We start from the raw sequence: 22,606 nt of genomic DNA, 5'->3' as shown, positions 1-22,606 counted from the left end.
TCCGAAACATTCTGCCAAATTTCAGCAGTTTTTAGCCAGGCGTTCTATGGGCTGCCATCAGGGGTGAAAGTAAGCCGGTACTGGCCGGTACGGAGTACCACTAACATATTTGGAGAGGGTACGCCGTACCGGAAAGAAAACTATACTGTCTCTGAAAAATATAGCACTTTCAGTATGACAACCCAGATAGCAAACATACACTGGGACGGAACTGGGCCACACCTACCTCAACGTCCGGCACGGATCTGCATAATGGACCTGATCCGGCGTCCAAACGCACATCGGTCCAAAATTGGTCTGGATCCGTTTGACGGATCTGGTACCAATAAGGGCTAAGACTGGCCCAGTTCCGTATGGTAGTCTGTGTTACTGACGTGTCCCAGATCTGCTTATCATATGCAATACGGGTCCGCTTATTGTGTGTGGTACGGACCCGTTTATCAGACATCAGCTGGCTTTATTTGACATGTGAAATGTGATTGGTAATTAGGCCTAATTATCCTGACGTTAACGTTTAACGTTTTCCCAACAGCTCAACTGATAAACATAAGCTAGGCTACAAACAAGAGGGGGGTAAAAAAAACTTTACACATAAGTGTCTAATTATTTTTTTATTCAACAACCTGGCTGTAGAAGTGCAATCCCAGACAAAGTTTAAGTCGTGTTAATTCCACTGTTCCCATCGATATTCAGGCTGTCTTCCTCAGTCATCTCCATGGTCAATCTGAAACAACACAAAATAAACATTAGCCATTTATTCCTTTTTGAAAATAGGTAGTCACAATTACACTAGTTTTTTATCATCAGTGATCCTGTTAGCGTTATCAATGTTTTTTCCAAAATAGTTATTGTGATGGCTAGGTAGTAGGCTAGCCCATATTGCTGGAAAGTATAACCTTAAAGTTATCAATCGCTCGGTTGCTTGTTGTTGTCTCTGAATAAAATAGAGATAAAAAGCAGATAACCTACCTTGAAAAGTTGGGCTGTCCTAGTCCAACCCCAGGCTGGCAAATCATGTCAAAAGATTGATAGTGAGCAAACCAAAGATCCTTGATTAACGTTACTGCTTGGACTTCTGCATGCGTGGAAAGAATATATGGTTGTCTCATAGCACTGTTAGATCTGACACAAACAACAATTGACTACTTTTACCACTGTTAGGTAATAATAAAAATAATGAAACGAACATATGATCAATATTGAGCCAACTATATCTTCTTTTCCAGCTTTACTGTAGAAATGAAGTGGCCATGGGAACATAGTGCACCCCCATGGTTTCTAAATTTGTGCCATTCCAAAATACCTTTTTTTTTCTTTAGCAGCCAGTTGACAATGAAGTAGGGAAAGGACAGTCAATTTAGCAGAATCAGCACCTTAATTAATATCATTACCACCTGGGTCTGCTGTGAAAAAATGGTCCTTCGGTTCATATCCGTATCACAGGTTTGGGCCAAATCAGTGTTTTGTATTTTAAAAGCATCTCCTGACTTCCAGTTGAGTTGCAGAAATTGGACCTGGGACAAATCTGTAAACCGGTGATAAAACAGCATTGCTAGCAGAGCTGAAACCTGTATCAGGAGCAGACCTGGCCCACAGTCAGATACCGTATGTCCGCTACAGGCGGATCTAAAGGCTTTTATGCGGATCCGGCCCAAAGGAAATTGCTATCTGGGAACACAACTGCTAACGTCAAATTACCAGAAGCAACACATTTCCCCCAAAATATATTTCATATACATCGTTCTGAACTGTATCTGAATTGTGTCTAAACCTCCCGTGCAGCTGGACAGACAACGAGCAAGCTATAGCGCGCGTACAGTAGCCTACAGTAATTGCGCCAACGTGCACTGGTATCCAAAGTGTTTTAGCAGACGGACGTTTCTTGGAAAGTCTCCCAAATAAAAAAACCATACAGGCTAAAGAAAAATATGTTGATGTTTCAATAGCCTATTCTGGTTTTATGTGTGCAGTGTTTTGCTGGAGAAACAAGAGACAGACAGCGCGTGTACGGCTTAACCAGATCTTGCCCAGCAATAATGAAAGTGTTTTAGCGGACAGAAGTATGTTGCCGTCTCCCAAATAAAAAGGCACGACTCAAAGAAACGTGTTTCATGATATACAGTAGCCTATATAAAAAAAACGATTGGAAGTGGGAGCGAGCAGAGTAACTAGGCTAAATAAATAAATAAATGTTGAAATTAAGTGTTTGCAATTTATTCATGATCAAAAACAGATACAGGTGGGTTAAAGAGTGATACTAGAGTGATAAGAATTCCTAGTGAATGCTTAGACTATAATACAGTAAATAAACAAATAAATAAATAATAAATAATTAGGCTAAGTGAAATTTTCGTAGTACCACCAAGAAATAAAAACTACTTTTACCCCTGGCTGCCATAGACTCCAATGGCAGAGGAATAATAATAGGAAAAGCTAGTAACTCAATGGGTGCCTTCGCTGCTAGGCCCCCAATAATAGTAGTAGTAGTAGTAGTAGTAGTAGTAGTAGTACATGTAGCAGCAGCAGCAGCAGCAGTAGTAGTAGTAATATCCACAGTTTTAAATATCCTGGAATTTTTCACTTCACTCCATTTTTGTTTTGTTTTTTGCAGATGGATACACCAGTGCTTCAGATTCTGCATCAGTTTAATGCCTTTTCACTCTGTTGAAAGTTGCTTGACAGTTTCTTTACACATTGAAAATGGATAATACAGTATATATCAATATCTTTATAAAAAATAACATATAATGAAGAAAAACACAGTTCTGAGTTCTTGACATACATGAGTATGATGTAGCATCACTGTTGAATGTTTTTCCTGTATATTCCTTCTTTGGTATTTGCAATGTCTGCTGCTCTGAAATGTTTGAACTAAAAAAAGAAAACATAATAAATAGTGTATAGTTAGTTAATTACATTACATGAATGTATCAACATGTCTCAACATAAAATGCTTTTGCCTTGTTAATTATTAACTGTGAACCTTTTGTGAAATGTAGACATTTTAACTCACACCCTTAACACACCCTCACACCCTTAACAGTACATGTCACATAACAGTACAGTGTTTTCTGTAATTGGTTGAAACTAGTGCAGTGCCCGTTCAAACATGCCATTCCTGTAGAAAACCCGTAGCCCGTGCCCGCAGGTATGCCTGCTTTAAATAAGGATGATAGGGAACAGCATTCCAGCTAAGCATTCAATAATGAAAACTAAATATATATGCCTATAATTAATGTGCAGTAAGCAGAATTTAGGCATGGCTGCATGTGACATTTTTGCAGATCAAAATGACATAAGCCTAAAAGTTGTTTTGAGTTAAGGCTATATCTTTATTGTTAAGTTTATGAATAACTTCCTGATAGAGAAGACAAACCATTTTGTTGAATGATGCATTATTGTATGAAATTTGCAATGATGTGACTCAACCATCTTTGGCAGCCTATAAGTGACATCACGCTCTGTCTACCACTCATTGTCTGTAGCTTATCGAAATGGCATAAGCCTAAATCTTTGATATAAGGCTATATGTTTAGCCTAATGAATAACTTAAAGGAAAATCCTGGTATTTAGCACTTTGAGTCCCTTTTCTGGTTTGTTTTGGATGAACTAGAATGGTGGACACCGAAATTTTGACGATTGGTCCTGTCTTGTCTTTTCTGACTCGTTTTGAATCGCCTTTGACTACTCAGAGTGGCTGCCAACAGGCATGCTCAAACATGTCCTAAAACAACCCTTAACGTTCGTTTTCAAAACTACACTTCTACACCATACCTGTCAACATTTAGCTTTCCAAAAACGGGAGATTTTTTTTTTCGGGGGGGGTGGGGGGTGTAAGTGTTTATACTGGATCTGTGTTAGCATATTTAATACGTTTCATACACGTGTTTCAACACTGCATTTCGGTCGTTGCTTTTACCTTACCATTACCTTATGCATGCCAGTTATGTATCCACCAGCTGCCTGCCTGCAGCCTACTTCCAAAACTCCAAAGCTGCTTGCTGTCTGATTTGGTTCCAAGGGCACAAGTTCAGTGTATCAACAACACTCAATAAGAGTTTATGTGATGTGTTAATCAATTAAATTCCCAACAATTTCACAACAGCTAGTTCTGGAGTAGCCCATTTCAACTAGCCCGCTTGCTTACGATGAGACTCAGGCTGCGCAGTCAGCACCCGCTTCCTTATTTGGTGTTTGGGTAGCCAGGTTTTAGCCTATGACAAAACGGTTGAAATTGAAACCAAGTGATCGTATATGTGTAGGGTGTATTTCATACACAATCTGGCAACCTGGGAGATCATGTAAATATCTTTTCACGGGCACACAATCTTTATGGCGTTGTTTTGACTCCATAAACATCAAGGTCAGTCAATGCTTACTACATACAGGATCAAGTTCAAGTTTATTATCATGTACTCATAAATAAGCATTTATCAGCATTGAAATTCCACTTCCGTGTGTATGTCAACGCCAATTATATGGCGCCCCCTAGGGTTAGGGTGTTGTGAGAATAATTTACATTTTTAGAGCAGAAGACTGACTCAAAGATGCAGATTAATGCAAAGATTACAACTATGCAAGAAATTTGAGTCTAGACTTCACTGTACTTGAGATGTGACTCAATATGTAAAATCGATTATTATAGCACAGTACCTCAGATTTGGGGATCTGAGTAGTGAGAGGTCTCTGGGAACATATTGTGAAGTTTCACATTCCTCGGCCTAACGTTTTCTGCACAACTAATTTTAGCAGAGAAAAATAAGAACACAAATAAGCACAAAAATAATAGGGTTCCCGCAGCTGCTCTGCTTGCACTCCTAATTAAACTAGATGTACCACATATGACCGCCGTCCTTTAGATCCTCTCTGCAAAAATAAATCGCCCTTGTCAATTTCTCTCCATCCCCCATGCAACTTTTGTGTATGCTTGTATGTGCATGTCTGTGTGTGTGTGTGCGTGTGAGTGTGCGTGTGCCTGTGTGTGTGTTTGTGTGTGTGTGTGACCAAACAAAATCTTTCCGTAAAAGTCTAGTGGGGCTTCATGCCCACCAAGTTTCATGTGCCCCGGTGCTTTGGTGTCCCAGGAATTGTTGACCAAAAATTCAGGAAGTTGATGTCGGGGAGAAAAAAAACTGACAATCCCTTTATGACCGCTACACACGTGCTGGTTCACAACAGACCCAAATGACAAAGTGCCTGAGTGGCAGAGATGTGAAAGGAGAGAATGCGCTGCTCGTTGACTACCGGTACCAGGAAGACCAGGGGCCCAATAAGGAAAACTGTGCTAAGATTCTGGAGAAACAGAAGTCAACAGAAGGTTGGAGGAGTTTTGTTTTTAAAGCAAAAAATCATAAAGAGTTGATCGTAAAAGTGACTTGTAAGATATGTAATAACAAGATGCTTAATTGTTAAAGTAAATGTAGGTTTCAAGAACAAACAAATACTGTATGCAGTTATTTTTATATATCTTTATTATATAGCTTTTTAAGCTTGTAGGTGGTATCACATTTCCTATTGCAGGTTCACGCTGATTTGCTTGGTAATTCTGACAATCCCATTGAAGGAGAAAAAACAAAACAAAAGTCTGCATGATAATATCAGTGAGTGGCACTAGTTAATCTGTCAGTGAATCACTTATTAAAATGTGCCTTGTGCACTACAACTCTGTACCCTGTACACTATAAAAAGACAGTGTCTGATGTCACACTGGCTCTTTCCTTGTTGGTACTCTCAGAGAGAACAAAATATGGCATTTTACAGTCATGTAAAGCCTGAGCATTTGGTTTGAAGAATGTACAGTATGATGGAAATTTTCATGAAGGACCATTTTAAAACAAAATGTTACCATCAGGAAGTGCCTAGTCTGTACACTCATGATGTCTTATCAAAGATCTCGTTTAAATGTTACTTTGTACATTGTACATGTAATGCTAGATATGAATGATTGACTTACATGGAATGGATTTGTTGATAGTTGGTCTCTAATTTAAAGAACAAAGCACAGATTGGCAGTGAAGACACAACACAAGGCAAGTCCCTAATACCACTTAAGAATTTACTTAACAGAAATAACTAATAAAATCAGCTCTCACCTATTGGAATCTAAAAAATTCACATACGGCACTGTCAGTTTTCTTCAATATGTACACATCTATATCAGCTATATTAACACTGCCCAAAATGGTTCATATTTAATGTCAGAGTTTCATGTGCTTTTGTCAGTAACACTTCACTGGATGCTTCCATTGTAAGGCTGGCGTAGCCATATCATAACATTCTATATCTTGACATACAGTATGACAGTCAGTTTTCTATGATACTGTACATATAACTTTTACTTTTGTGAACATGGTCTGCAAATGATAACTTAAAACCTTTGTGCTACATCAGCTTATAATGCTATGACAACAGCTGTTATGGCAGTTCGGAGACCTGTATGTCATGACTTAAATGTAACACAGCAGAACTCAAGTGAACATTCAGGAAAAGAACAATAACCATGCTACATAAAGTGCTTCTCAAAATATTTTGTCTATGTTATGTTTTAAACAGGTTGTTGGTAAAGAGGAAAACAATGTAGCAGGTAAGTGATTAATATCCCACAGAGTAAGCATGTTAAAGTTGTAGGGCTACTTGATTATGGCAAAAAACTTAATCACGATTACCTTGCTCAATATTGTAATCTCAATTAATTAATGATTACTCATTGACTCATTGTCTTGTTTATAACAGCACAAATTGCAGTTGTATGCAGATATATTACTTTTAGTTAGATAGATAGATAGATAGATAGATAGATAGATACTTTATTGATCCCCAGGGGAAATTCAAGGTCTCAGTATAGCATACAGACAACACACACACATTCACTAACAGCAGAAAAAGTAATTAAAAGTATATCATATAAAAACACAACTAAGCAATAAGGACAGTAGAAGATAAAGAATATACTAAATATACTAAAATACAAATTATACTAACTAACACTTCATCTAAATCAATTCTAAAAACAGTATCCACATAGTGGTGATTAATCAATCAAGAGGCGCTTGCAATGACTGAGGCATGCAGGGACTGAGCCTGTGATTCTCTGTGCATAGTAAGGTAAGGTAAGGTGCTCTGTGTGAGTGAGTGTCATGGTGATAGTGCAATGGTGATAGTGGTCATGGTGATAGTGCAAATGAGTAAGTCCAACAGTGCAACAGTGCAAGAATAGTTAAAAATAATAATAGTAATAAATAATAGTTTGTGACTATGCTGTGGTGTGTAGCATATTTTGCTATTCTGGGTGAAATTCAGTGCCTGTATGTGTGCTAATATCCTGATAGAATTCCCCCTATGCCAGGGAATTCTACCTTTATCATGTTTGTAGCCTACATCATGATGTCTCAGTGTGCTTCTGTACTAGTTGGCTCTCCACAGCTGCATAAGCAACTTTCTCTTCTTCCTCCTACATTTTTATTTTAGTTATCTACTGCTATTATTTCCTGTTTCTCTGCTTCAGCTGCCACAGCAGCATTGATTTAAAGCTTGTGATAATGGGTAGCTATTTGTCTCATATGACTCATCAAGTCTCAGTTCATAGCCGGGTGAACACCTGAACACCTAGCAAGTAGCCTAGCTAGCTGGCTACGATTTGCATACAATAACAAAGATCCTTGCTCCTTTTCAACTCTCTGGTAATATTGCATTCACAAAATACAACCAATAGTACAGTAATGTTAAATCTTACATGTGAAAAGTAATCCTCCGAGCCCTGTTTGCGATGGTCCGCCGATTTGAGCAGGAATATGCTGCACATTGCTCTGGCATCTTGTTTCTTCTGCTGCAACTATAGCGGCTGCATTTCCTGTTTCCAGCAGCCAATGCTGTGTCTACTCTGGCACAAAGGCTCTGGCATTGCAGCAAATTACCCAGACGTCATTTTTTTTACTTCTGACGTCAGACGCAAAGTTTTTGCGCGTGGCACACGTAAAAATTTTACGTCTGACGCTCAGACGTCTATTTTTTACTCCTGAAGAAGTAAAAAATCTACACGTGGAGGCGTTATTTTGACAGACGTTTTGTCTTGAACGGCTTTCCATACTAAGCTGCCTTGACACGAGCGCTTCCCTATGAATAACACAGTGCGTCCATTGCGCATCGGGTGCTACCTGGGCCTAGGCTACAAATAAAAAAAAAACTCCTGTTTTTCACGTCAGTTCGCGCCCCACCTGGCATGTCTCCGCGACCCAGTAGTGGGTCGCGACCCACAGTTTGAGAAACGCTGTCCTAATGTAACACGACTAAAAGATAACAAGCTGTAATGTTATAGTGTGCTAACCTCAACAACCAGGCGTTTTCAAATACAAGCTTAGCTATCATAGGCTGTGATGCCATCAGGACCAGTGGACCTCCGTGCATTGTTGAAACACTCTGGCCACCTGCTCTACTGATATCTGTACTCTGTCCTCAGGGCATACAGTAACTGACTTTAGGACATCTTTACAGCTTTCTTCAGTCCCAGAGACCTCAAACCTGGTGAAAGTCTTCAACTCAGTGATAGTGGTACTAGTCAAACACCCAGTGAACAGCAGCACTGGAGATTCTTGAAGTAGTCCCAAACTGTGTGTGCACTATATATTTGCTTTCAGGGCCAAAATGCCCGACCACAGGGCTCGTTACTCCCATTTGTGGAGTATTAACACCCAAATAGTTAACACTCAAAGTTTCAGAGAAACCCGTAAGAGCTGTAACATGTATCAATGATACATATAACGGTATTACATTATATTACATTACATTTGGCTGACACATTTTTAGCCAAAGCGACTAACAACATGGTTAACAGTTTAAGTTTTAAAGCAATTCTCAACAAACAATTAGAGTACAGTAAGAATAAGTGCATCAGTGAGTGCTGTTTTTAACAGTTACGTGTCAGTTCAAGACGGCTGGTAAGTGCTAGGATCGGCAAGACTTGTTGTAAGTGGTGCTATGAGAGGAGATGTTCTCTAAAGAGCTGGGTCTTTAGGAGTTTTTTGAAAATGGAGAAGGATGTCCCTGCCCTTGTAGGAACAGGCAGTGTGTTCCACCAACGAGGAACAACAGATGAGAAAAGTTTGTGTTGTGGAAAAACTAGTCCACTTTCGAATCCACTAGCAATTTATCACTTGATTGTTACTAATTAGCACTCTGGGACAAGGCGTCTGAAGGAGACAGAATAGACAGGAGATCTCTGAAGACTGCTGAATCTTTATTCACCGTATTGCAGTGATAATCCAGTCTAAACAATGTTCAGAACAGGTGTCAAGCAATAGGGTGAGGTGAGATGTCATCAGATGGCGGCCCCCGATGAGATCTACAATCAAAATGGCTGCGGCCTATCTTTTATACTCCTTAACCTTGAAGTTGGGCCTTCTCGCCCCCTCGAAAGATACCTGTTGGCCTATCAGCATCCACCAAGGTTACGGATATTGGTGGGACCCCTTGTCATATCATGCATAAAAATTATATGCAAAACTGTCTGATTCTGTTTTTTTCCAGTTACCATTACCTCATCCTCTCGCTCTTTACCGTCTAGGCCCAGTGTCACTGTGCACTCATTCACCCCACTCTTTGACACCTGGTCTGGTCTGTTTAAGATGTGTACAGGCCTTGAAGTCTCATAATAATTGCAGTAATATCAAAGTTTATAAAAACATACATGCATCCTTTAAGTCATAGAAATCCACCACATTTGGATTGGCCTGAGCGCACTGGTGGTAGAGCTACTGTAGAACTATATAATGGATGATTTGTATGCACATGTATGCTCACAGTATTCACATGAATTATAAGCAATGTAGAAATTATATAAAGCAACAAGTGGAACCAGAAAAGCCTTCCTTGATTCATGTCTTACTTTCTTTGTCCTTTACACTTGGGCTTAAAACTTTCAATACAGGCCTACTCTGAGGCCATCTGGTATTTATGCACGGGTTTCATTCATGTAGTAGACTAATAAGTCAATGACAATGTAGCAAGGATATCACAGGCCTGAAATGGGCTGGCACTCTCCGGTCCTGAGTATTATAGCACATCAGATTTTGTCCCATAACTTTTTTTTAAAACATCCAAAAATTACCTAAAAAATAGCAACAGAATGTGAAGAAACAACCTTTTAGACGTAATGTTAAAAATGCCTAAGCTCTGTGTTGTCCAGATATCCACTGAAGTTATCATGCACTTTTGTCCCAGCTGTCTCCGGCGCCAGTGTATACATGTATGGTGATGTCACGTGAAGACAGAATAATCATGTGATGGAAAATAAAGACCGGTGCTTAAAAAATCATTCATTCCCATTCATATCCATATTAGCAGTCTCAACATAGTTTACCACCATCATTTGCAATACCACCAAGTAAGAGAGGGGGTCACAAAGTATCAGAGATTGTGTTAAATAGCCTAAGGCTAGGCTACTTTTATAACAAGTTTGTATTTAGGTGGCATAGTGATGGCGAACTGAAGCTTTCTGAACCAGTGAATATTTCAATCCAATTGTATCCAAAAAAGGTTCAGTACTCAAACCTTCAGAACTCTATGAGGACATCTGGTGGTGAAAGTTAAGGATAGCATTGTGTCACAAACTGTTTCATAGCCATGAATATATTCATATTAGCCATGAATGTCTTTGAGTCGAAGATGAATACATTTTGAGTTTGAATTCATGGCTAGATAAATAATGACAAATAACTAAGCCTATTTGGGACCTTGCATAAAGAAAAATGTAATTACTCCTACTGCAACAACCCACAAAGGCGTGGCCCGTGTTGAGTAACTAAAGCTTTGAATTAAAACTGTGAAGAACCTGATTTTAACTTTGACCAAATTTTACATGCATAAGTCCAAATAAAAAAAAAATAAAAAAAATCCCATTAATTTCTCCCATTGACGTTTTGGAAAAATCCGTATCTAAAGAGTTTTAGAGCATGTCTTAGGCTAATCAGCTACGGCATAACTCATAAGCATACAACATATCATTTCAAGTGAAAAAAACGAAGAGAAAGTCCATATTACATACTGTGTACACATTTTCATTTCCGAGCGAAGAAACTACTCATCCCATAAACCACCGCGCTTCACTGAATAATAGCAAGGCAGAAACCGGCACGATTTTGCCATTTGAACAACTTCCAACCGACGATAGCACTGGAACCTTTTCGTCCAAACAGTGATTTTTATATAGTGAATGTGCAGTTAATAGCAGTTATTTCAGGAGTAATTGTGTAAATAATAGTGTTTTGGTATTGAATGTACCATTGTGTATTTTATATCGTGTGTGCGTGAAAGCGGTTAACGTTAACGTTAGCAACATGGTGCAGTGCTTCGTATCTGACTGCCATCCTGATGCATGGACCTGTGCATGGTCTGCTCTTGGTGTGAATTATTACACAAAATGTTCATTAAATTTGCGAAGAAGTATTTCTAGGTTAATTATTGATGATATGACTCGTACAGTATGAAGGCTACAGTAGCCTAGCTAATGTTAACTAGCATTACCAACCTCCCTGCAAAACCCACCACAACTTTGTAGGTCTTGTGCAGGGCCCAGTTCCCCGAAAGCATCTTAAGCCTAAGAGCGTCGTAAAGTCTCTCTTACGAACGTCTTAAGATTTGCTGACTGTTTCCCGAAACCATCGTAGCTTAAGAGCGACGTGAAAACACTTGTAGATCTACAAGTGCTCCAGAGTTCTCGTTACCGGCTAAGAGCGTCTTAACAGTACTTCTCACTGAGGTCACCAACAGGACATACAGAGTAATTACAACTTAGAATACATAATCCAATTTACGTTCCCATTCTTTATGGTGTTTACCTGTGATGAATCAGATTTTAGCGTGCAAAATAGCATAGCCTACATTTAATGGTCATAATAATGTGATGAAAAGCGGACAAAAATGCAATCAAGTTATGAAACAAGATGTTGCCAGAATAGTTTGACATTATCTTTGCTAAGTGAAGGCTATATTTTATTAGGCCTATGAGGTAAAAAGCAGAGAAAGCAACATGTGGTTTAGTCTGTACTGCATCAAAATCTAAGCCTACACATTTCCTCACTTTCTTACTCGACTTCTTTCTTATCTTCAAACGTGTTCTTAAGTGACACCGCGAAAAATTATTGCATGGTGCAACAATCTAATCTTAAAACTAGATGTACCGCAGAGCGGTACAAAATATGACCGCCGCCCAGTCCAGCACATTTTTTCCACAAAAAGAAATCACGCTGAAAGGCCTATATGATTCTAACTGTCTCACTAAATTGCATTATCCACACTCAATTCTCGCTGGTATCTGCTAGACAACAAGTACCAAAACATGATTAGTTCATAGATTTCACATGTAAAATTCATTTTATACAACCTCACCTCCATCTTGCCTGTTCATAATTATGAGAAATTCTTGATTGTTTGTGTTATGTTTATGTTATGTGTGTGGGTGTGTGTGTGTGTGTGAGTGTGTGTGTGTGTGTGTGTGTGTGTGTGTGTGTGTGTGTGTGTGTGTGCATGCCTGCGTATGTGCCTGTGCATGGAAGCGTACATATGTCTACTGTGTGAGTATGTGTCATGATTACTGTGAATGTGTGTGTGTGTGTGTATCTGTTTGTGCACATGTGTGCACATGAACTGGGTTAACATGACCCCTGGAGGCAAATATACGGAAAAAATGGTCATCCTAGGCCCTACAGTTCTCAAGATATTCACAGAGAACTGTGTCTGGCCTACCCTCCTTTCGGGGGGTCCAGTCCAGCGGGGGGGCTACAGATCAAAACGAAAAATGACAGTTCCATGCTATCCATGTGGGGGTACATGCCCACCAAGTTTTGTGTACCCCGGTCTTTCAGTGTCCCGGGAATCCTTGTTGGTGTACGTCACTAAATGTACACATAAATTGTTTTATTGTAAGGCCCCCCATGAACGAAAGTACACAAAACTTGGCATGCATTCGGAGGGTGTCATAATGATCCTACACTTTCAATTTCGTGCAGTTTTGACCATGTCAGCCAGAGATATTGTGATGAAAACACCTAATTTTTTGCTTTGTAATTTTTAACTAGGTGGCGCTATACATGAAATAAGTGGTAATGGGATGGGTTGACATGGCCCCTTGAGATCAACATACAAAAAAAGGTGGACCTCCTAGGCCCTACGGTTCTCGAGATATTCACAGAAAACTGTGTCTGCCCTACCCTCCTTTCGGGGGGTGCAGTCCAGCGGGGGGGCTACAGATCAAAACGAAAAACGATGGTTCCATGCTATCCATATGGGGTTACATGCCCACCAAGTTTCGTCTACCCCGGTCTTTCAGTGTCCCGGGAATCATTGACAGAAATTTGGACATGCGAAAAAGAAAAAAAAAAAAAAAAAATCTGACTAAACCTATATGACCGCCGCTTCGCTGCGCGGCGGTCATAATAATTACAATTATTTATGTCTGTGTGGTATATAACCTATACTTGGGATGCTTACATGCAGATGTCAAAGTGTTTCTATTTGCGTATTGATGTGAATTAATGTGTAGATCCGAAGTTTAAATGGTAGGCCTATAGCTGTGACGTGCAGTCACCTGATATCACCGTCAAATTAGAGGATATTTCAGAACTATTAACGTGGACAGCTCCCCTTAAGAGCATCTTAAGAGCAGTGCACGCGCGTTCACGCTACGAGCATGTTCGGGAAACAGTAGGAAAAACCAAACGAACAATCGTAATATGAATCGTAGAAAATCCTCTTAAGAGCATGTCTCCGTCGTTATCGGGAAACTGGGCCCTGGCCCTTACAAAAACCACAAGCTGACCCTCGGACACACAACAGTCAATAATGTGACCCGATTTAAAGTGGTTTTCACTCCTTTGGACACTCTTGATTTCGTCCTTGAAACAGTGAAATATTCACGGGGGCATGGACGGTTTGCTAACCATTTTATTGCAGTGTCTGGCAGTGTATAGCTGGTGGTAGCTCCAGCTTGGGCTATCAGCTAGCTAGTTCAAAAGTACTTAATGAGGATATACAGGACTCTTTATGCCTCGACTAAGTTGATGTTGCCTATAAACAACAATTCATGTTCATAGAAACAACAAGGTCACTGACACATAATATACAGCATTTCATACCTGTGTTGCAGCATGTAGGCCAGGGGTCTCCAACCTTTTTGGGAATGAGGGCTACCTGAAGACCCGAAATCATATGGAGGGCTACTCATTTAAAACAAACATACCCTCACCCCTTTTTTGCGAGGGTAGTCCTCCTAAATAATAGGCCTATGTGATTTTTACTTTTAAATGATCATTATTTGTGCAGGCCTATACGTCTTTATATATTAAGCAACTGTATTTTCAAATTTAATATCAATAACCTATGCAACACTACCAACATTTTTGTTCAGTTTGTTCATTTCAAAGTTTGCATGGGGAATCTAATCTATTTTTTTTTTTTTTTTTTTACAAAAAAACTTTCTTTTTGTGCAATTAATAATTTGGGTTACAATTTGTACCCAATTTATACCAACCCACCATTATGAATTCAGGGGATGTTTAAGTTCTGATTTCAGTGGACAATTCGGTTTTAACATTTCAATAGTAATCGCCCACACCACCCTAACATATGAAAACTCCTTTTAAAGTTATTGCACACCTGAAATGATCCATGATCTGACAAAAAAGGGTAATGCAAGAACCGTATTTGACGAACATGGAATGGCCACAGAACTTTTGCAAAGATATGCTTTCATTGGCTACACCAGACAAGCAAGTTTTTTCCCCCTTTACTGTCTATGCGTGCGAGCAGCGTGTGCGCTCCGCTTCCGTTGTTGTTTAAAGATTGAATGGGAAACGGATTTGAAGCCAAAGGCTAAATTTTAACGCAGCTACAATTTATAAGGTATCACCAATATCAATTTATTGTTACAGATGTATGGCTACATACATTCTTAAAATGGTTCTGGTCTAGACTTAAATATCTATTGAAAACTTCACAATGGAGCGTGTTTTTAGAGCGTGATCTGCAGGTGACCTGTTGGCTATTTTTGTTGGCTGTTGGCGCTGGGGGCGCCTCATAGCCGTCCCGCGGGCTACCTGGTGCCCGCGGGCACCGTGTTGGAGACCACTGATGTAGGCTATAGCAGCATTATAATGACATTCTAATGTCTGAAAGGCATCAGGTTTATGCCATAGGCTACTGTTTGACAAGAAAGTCAGAAATATAATATAATATAATATAATATAATATAATATAATACTATATAATATAATACTATATAATACAATATGACATTAATTCTTTATACCTGAGTATTGGAAATATTCACACATTCACTTTGTTAAATCACTACTTCCTCCTCTTCCATAATGTGCCCCGGGCTGGCTGCTCCGACTTTTAACCCTCCTTCTGCGTAAGTGTCTCCTCTTATATCACTAATGGCAAGTAAAAGTTCTGGAGTAAATGTTTATAGTGCATTTTCTTACCTGTATAATCCGACATCCTGACTATACTTGTATTAATTAAGATGTGTTGCTTTTATGCTTTCTAACAGGCTGGGTACATGCCTTCAGAAGATAATTAATTATTTGACTTCTACATGGATTTCAACTGGGACATGGATGTACCAATCAATAATATGACAGGTTACAATTGTATTTTTACAGCTGTTGATGATAGTTCCTTTAATTGAGCTTAATTGACAAGAACCTAGTCATCAATGTTTTGCCCTTGTTGGTCATAGTAATGCAGACTGGCATGAACAAACTCATGGCACTATAAGCAGATGGAGATCATATAAAAGATGAAGTATTGTTTTGAGGATGAAATCAAATGCATGGAACATGCAAAGGGGAACACGAGGAAACCATGAAGTATGACAATAGACCTACATCTACTGTATGTAGTGTGACAGATTTCATATGTTTGATTTGATGTCCAACGCAGTATATTTGGACACTGATTGTTAATTTGATGTGTGTCTGTCATTAGGATATGAGTTTGAGAGCTGCTGAAAATGGCATATTCTCTATCCTTACAGAAATTAAGAAGTGACATCATGTAGGCTGCCGGTGAACAGCATTGTACACTTGTGATAGAAACAAGCTAAAAACGTTGTTGTTGTTTCTGTTGTATTTTTCTGAACTCACTTACGCATGTCCAGCATGGAGCTGATTTATCTGTGTGCCTATAAAAGAGATCTCCTTTTAAGCTACTGTAATGTACTGCTCTGATTGTGCCTTTCCCTGTCAAGGTTTTGGCCCCTCTGCTCATTAATCTTTGAGAAATTCCCCCACAACTTACCGCAGGGTTACTGATTGAGTGGGTCAAATTGTGCCTGAACATAGGGAGCCAGATTGCATTCCATTGCCAATGTCAATCCCCTTGGTTGATTTGCCATCAGTTAACTTCAATATAAAAACTGTCTTTTCATTATACAAATACTTTTATAACCCTTGAGCCAGCTTTTATCTTAATCTTAATGGCAATGCAGCTTTTGTTTGCACCTCCAACAACATAGCCTATTACTGCCCACAAATGCCCGTATGTTTGAAAGAATAGCTATTAGTCAGTCAGATCACCCCAAAGTTGTTCAACTCTGTGCCATGCCCTTCACTAATCGCAAAGTGACCGTATAATTATCTACAACTCCTCATGAGTGACTACTCACCTAACAATTTAAGAAATATGAAAGAATGGCATTGCATGTGGTGGTAGTATTTTTGTGTAAATGAAAGATGTTTTGTGATTTGAGGTCATAATTTAAGGCCTAGTTTAGGCCTAATTTATGTTCTTAAGGAGATCTAGATTGATCGTCTTCCAAATTAATATGAAGAATTTCACGAGTATTTTTCACGAATAATATGAAGCCCTTCACGAGAAGAATTACATTTAGTTTAAGAATGAGTAGGCCTATAGGCTATTAGGTTATTCATTTTACAGTTACAAGCAATTGAGTTTATTACATTATTTCAGGCAACTGGACTCTCGGGGTAAGAATGAAAAGCATTAGTTATAAAATACTAAAGCATGTAGGCTATACAGGCCTGTTTTTAAGACTGATTTTATGACAGGCCCACTCCCTCTTCCTATATGGCCTTACTAGCCTATCCCTAGTTTGATGGTAGGCCAGGGGTGGGCAAACTTTTTGGCTCAAGGGCCACATTGGGTTTTGAAAATTGGCCAGCGGGCCGCACAACAACCCCCCCCCCCCCCCACACACACACACACACGACACACGCATAAAAAAATACATTTTTTATAGCCTATAATTTAGTATGAAAAGTATTTGCTTTAAAATATGAATTGCTTAAAAATACTGCAATACTGCTAATTTTATGCTGTTTAACAAATGTATAAATTGTGCACTGTTGCTTTAAGACAGTCGCTTTAATTCACGTTTATTTCTCAATTATATTCTGCCTTCTCCGCTATGGCTAGTGCTGTACCTACGGCTGGGCCCTCTCACAGTTTTTAAATGGTCAGTAGTGGGAGCTACTGTTGCCTTCATGATTTCCTTTTAAAACTTTCTTATAAGAAGGAGATATAAATTATCAACAATCACAAGCCAGCTGGAACCTGCGGCTCTCTCTCCCTCTCGTGAGTGCAGACGCGTTCCCAATTAAATGGATTGCATAATGTTCACGTTAGATCTGCTGCAAAGGAGATAACTAAGTGTTGAGAGTGGATAAATGTATGAATGCATGCAACTGTAATTGACCAAGAGGAGGCGCTGTTGCGCCAAATGTATGGAGTCACGTATGACTGATGACACTACTTTATAAGAATGTTCCTATGCACTTGACTCTCACGGAGAGCTGTATGCTTGTTGTGCGCGGTTCTACAATAAACAATGCCACGAGATTGATGGCTGAAGAGACAAAGTCTGAACGTCTGTTCATCCCTTAGAATTATTATTCCGCTGTGCAGGTAGGCAGAAAGAGTAAACCTACCTGCTAACAGGTTATGGGCCCAGCAAGCCGAGAATGATTCTAAAGTTTGACGGACATGTGCGTTGATAGTTAGCAAGACTTAGCTAGCACACAGAAGTCGAGTTACCCAAACAGCTAGTTTAGCAGGTTTAGCATCGGGAGTACCGGGAAGCTAAAAAGGAGCTAAACTGAGCTACGACACAAGAAGGCATGGCGAACAGAAGCAAGAGCAAGTGGCCCAAGTTCGACGGGAGGGCAGAAGAGTATGAGCTCTGGGAAGAAAGGATGCTGTGCTGCATGCACGGAGTGGGGCTGAAGCAGACAATCCTCACAGAGCCCACTGGACCACTGACGGTAGAAGAACAGGCTGACGATGACAAGCTGAATGCGGACGCTTATTGTGCATTGGCGCCGCTACTTGACAATACGAGCTTGGGACTAATATTCAGAGACACGAAGGACAAGGGCCGAGAGAGTCTCAAAGTGTTAAGAGAGCACTACATCGGAAAAGGTAGGCCCCGGATTGTCTCCCTGTACATAACAATGACTGCGCTGAAGAAAGCTGACAACGAGACTGTAACCGAATACGTTATTCGAGCTGAGCAGATCATTACGGCACTCAGGGGCGCAGGTGAAGCACCGAGTGAGGGACTGATGATGGCGATGATCATGAGGGGGTTACCGGAAAAGTACAAGCCGTTCACACTGATGGTAACGCATGGTTCAGCGAACATGACGCTAGCAGAATTCAAGGCCAAGTTGAGGAATTTCGAGGCTTCAGAAGACTCAGACCCAGTCGCTGAAGAGGCGAGAGAGAGGGTGCTGAGGGCCCGAGCGGTGCCAAGGAAAAGAACCGGGCCAGTGGAGATGGTGTGTTGGCGTTGCGGAGAAAAGGGCCACAGAAGGGATGACTGCACAGATAATGTTTGGTGTAGTTTTTGCAAAAGCAGAGGACACACCGACAAGGCGTGCACAAAGAAGGAGCGTGAACGGAACGCCCGGTGTGCATGTGTCCAAGATGGCGGCGTCGACGGCGGTAGCCGTAGAGCAGGACGTGAACCAGATGGCGCCTGGGGAGCCGCGGGAGGAGAAGACTACACCTTCAGGGCACAAACAGAAGATGCCAGTGTAACAGTGGTCAAGCATCAGGGGGGACAGAGGCGAAATGTTGAATTTTTCTTCCTTTTTATTTTTCCTTTAAGAAAATAAATCAAAACATTGCCTTCAGGCTTCGGTGTACCACGTACAGCATCAGATCAAAAGCATACGGCTACTCTGCTTACTCTCTCAGTAATAGAAAATGCATAATTTTATCTGAATCATGACATTTAACTTCCCATATAGAATGGGCATAACTAAACTGCATAAAGTTACAGCACTTCACTAGAACCTATTTACATTACGGAGCCACATACCTTTAAGAAAATAAATCAAAACATTGCCTTCAGGCTTCGGTGTACCACGTACAGCATCTGCACAAGCAAATACATCATGTATTGCGTTACTACTATGTAAACATTCCATTGTACACTTTCGCTTGCTAGCAAGCAAGGCACGCCAGACAGAAGTTCACACACATGGAATTACAGCTAATTACGTTCGGGATAACTCGCTTAACATTCACTGTTGTCTCATACATACATTGAAGCTATACTACACACATGAGTCAAAGTCAAAGTCAAAGTCAAAGTCAAAGTCAAAGTCAGCTTTATTGTCAATTTCTTCACATGTTCCAGACATACAAAGAGATCGAAATTACGTTTCTCACTATCCCACGGTGGAGACAAGACATATTTTACCAATTTTAAGTCCACAGACAAACATAACATTCAAGTAAACAAAAAAGTAAGTAAATAAGTAAATAAGAGGGCACATATAATGAAAAAATAAGAGCAGCAAAATTTTGGTTGAAATTGTGCATAGACAGTCAATAAAATAAAATACTAGTGCAAAGTCAGGCCAATAAGAGGCTGAGGTAGTTCTGTTTGACCTAAGTAAGAAATAAAGTGGCATAGTGGTGCAAGTTATGTAAGAGCAGCAGAAGTGTTGTGTTTTCAGGACAACAACAACAAGTTGCAAAGTGTACAAGTGTGCAAGTGGAGTGGTGCAGGCGGCCATTGTGGGTCCAATGTCCAGGATGTTATGTAGCTGAGGGTGGAGGGGGGAGAGGAGGGAGAGAGTTCAGCATCCTAACAGCTTGGTGTATGAAGCTGTTGGTGAGTCTGGTAGTGCGGGAGCGCAGGCTTCTGTACCTCTTCCCAGAGGGCAGTAGATCAAACAGATTGTGAGCGGGGTGACTTGCATCACTCACAATTTTGGTCGCCTTGCGGGTGAGGTGGGTGGTGTAAATGTCCTTCAGGGAGGGGAGTGAAGCACCAATAATCCTTCCAGCTGTGTTCACTATGCGCTGCAGGGCTTTCCTGTTGTATTCAGTGCAGCTTCCGCCCCACACAGCGATACAGCTGGAGAGGATGCTCTCAATGGTGCCTCGGTAGAATGTGGTCATGATGGCTGGTGGAGCACTTGCTCGCCTGAGTTTCCGCAGGAAGTACAGGCGGCGCTGAGCTCTATTCGCCAGTGATGCTGTGTTGGTGGTCCAGGAGAGGTCTTCACTGATGTGCACCCCCAGGAATTTGGTGCTGCTCGCTCTCTCCACCACAGCACCGTCGATGGTCAGTGGCAGGTGTTGGGTGTGACCTCTCCGGAAGTCAACAACAATCTCTTTGGTCTTGCTGACGTTCAGCAGGAGGTTGTTGTCCCTGCACCACGTGGTCAGATGGTCGACCTCCAACCTGTATTGAGTCTCGTCGCCCTTGGTGATGAGACCCACCAGAGTTGTGTCGTCAGCAAATTTCACTATGTGATTGTTGCTGTAGGTTGCAGTGCAGTCATGCGTCAGCAGGGTGAAGAGCAGCGGACTGAGCACGCAGCCTTGGGGGGCCCCTGTGCTCAGTGTGATGCTGCTTGAGGTATTGTTGCCAACACGTACTACTTGAGGCCTCTGACAGAGGAAGTCCAGTAGCCAGTTGCAGAGGTAGGTACTGAGTCCCAGTTTGTCAAGTTTGCAGATGAGTTGTTGTGGTATTATGGTGTTGAATGCAGAACTGAAGTCTATAAACAGCAATCTCACATATGAGTCTCTTTTTTCCAGGTGGGTGAGGGCTGGGTGGAGGGCAGAGCAGATTGCATCCTCTGTAGACCGTTTGGCTCGGTATGCAAACTGGAAGGGGTCCAGGGTGGGGGGGAGAATGGATTTGATATGTGACATGACAAGCCGCTCAAAGCACTTCATGATGATGGGTGTCAGTGCCACAGGGCGGTAGTCATTGAAGCAGGATGGAGCAGTTTTCTTCGGCACAGGTATGATGGTGGCAGCTTTGAAACAAGATGGGACGATGGCTTGCTTCAGGGAAGTGTTAAAGATGTCTGTGAAGACATCCTTAAGCTCCCCTGCGCAGTCCTTCAGCGCACGACCAGGGATGTTGTCTGGACCTGTTGCCTTACGGGTGTTGATAGCTGCAAGTGTCCTCTTTACGCTGTCGGCAGAGAGGCACAGGGGCTGCTCATGTAGAGGGGGATGGGTCTTCTGTGGGCAGGTGCTGTTTTGTGCTTCAAAGCGAGCAAAGAAGCGGTTCAGGTTGTTGAGCAGAGGGATGTTGCTCTCGCAGCTCTGTGGCGCGGGCTTGTAGTCCGTGAGGGCCTGAATGCCCTGCCATAGGCTTTGTGCATTCCTGCTGTCTTTGAAGTGGGTGGTTATCTTGTGAGTGTATTCCTTTTTTGCTTCCTTGATGCCACGGGACAGGTTGGCTCTCGCTGTTCTCATGCCAGCTTCATCCCCAGCTCTGTAGGCTTTGTCTCTGGCCCTCAGCAGCCTGAGGACATCCCCTGTCAGCCATGGCTTCCAGTTAGCCCGAGTGATGATGTCTTTTGTGTGGGTCACATCATCGATGCACTTGGTGATGTAAGAGGTTACAGTGTCTGTATACTCCTCTATGTCTGTCTGGTTGTTGTAAGTGGCTGCCTGCTTAAACATTTCCCAGTCTGTTGTGTCAAAGCAGTCTTGAAGAGCATCGGAGGCTCCCTCAGGCCACACTTTTACCTGCTTGCGAACCGGTTTGTTCACTTTTACCCTTTGTCTGTATGCGGGCATTAGCATAACAGTGATATGGTCTGAAAGTCCAATGTGGGGGAGGGGGGTGGCTTTGTATGCTCCTTTGTGTGTAGTGTAGACCAGGTCCAGGATGTTATCTCCTCTTGTTGGAAAATCAACATGCTGGTGTAGCTTTGGAAGTACAGTTTTAAGGTTAGCATGGTTAAAATCTCCAGTGAAGATGGTGAAACCGTCTGGGTGTGCCGTCTGTTGTTCACTGACAGCCTGGTACAGTTCACTAAGAGCCGCGTTCTTATCGTTGTTGTTGTTGGTAGGCGGGATGTATACTGTGACTAGCAGAATCGCAGTAATTTCCCTTGGCAGGTAAAAAGGACGGCACTTTATGATCATAAACTCTGCCAGTGGTGAGCAGTGTTTGCATACTACTACAGTGTCCCGGCACCATTCTTCACGGATGTAAACACAGATTCCTCCTCCTCGTGATTTACCTCCCTTTACAATGGCCCGGTCTGCTCGATAGCATGCTAGCTGCTCCAGTTGTACAGCAGAGTCCGGAATGTTGTCATTTAACCAA

At 41.3% G+C, this 22,606-nt stretch overlaps 2 long non-coding RNA genes across 2 annotated transcripts in view; one reads left to right on the top strand and one right to left on the bottom strand.

The window, feature by feature from the left end:
* The window catches only part of LOC143109760 (uncharacterized), a 96,695-nt gene extending 80,527 nt beyond the window's left edge, over positions 1 to 16,168 (top strand). Inside the window, exons 2-3 of the long non-coding RNA XR_012983968.1 lie at positions 6,553 to 6,583; positions 15,564 to 16,168. This is a non-coding gene — a long non-coding RNA (uncharacterized LOC143109760). The remainder of the gene's footprint in view (positions 1 to 6,552; positions 6,584 to 15,563) is intronic.
* LOC143109955 (uncharacterized) lies at positions 637 to 2,272 on the bottom strand. The gene is made up of 2 exons (XR_012984016.1): positions 970 to 2,272; positions 637 to 724 (listed from the first exon to the last, which is right to left on the bottom strand). It is a non-coding gene; the product is annotated as an uncharacterized LOC143109955 (long non-coding RNA).
* Positions 16,169 to 22,606: the final 6,438 nt, after the last annotated feature.

This window comes from Alosa pseudoharengus, unplaced genomic scaffold, assembly GCF_046254945.1.
Source record: "Alosa pseudoharengus isolate Yale_2024_CS ecotype anadromous, Long Island Sound unplaced genomic scaffold, YU_APseudo_1.1 YU_APseudo_1.1_scf_7, whole genome shotgun sequence".
Taxonomy (NCBI): Eukaryota; Metazoa; Chordata; class Actinopteri; order Clupeiformes; family Clupeidae; genus Alosa; species Alosa pseudoharengus.
The sequence above is the reverse complement of the archived record's forward strand: the minus strand, read 5'-3'. Positions and strand labels throughout refer to the sequence as shown.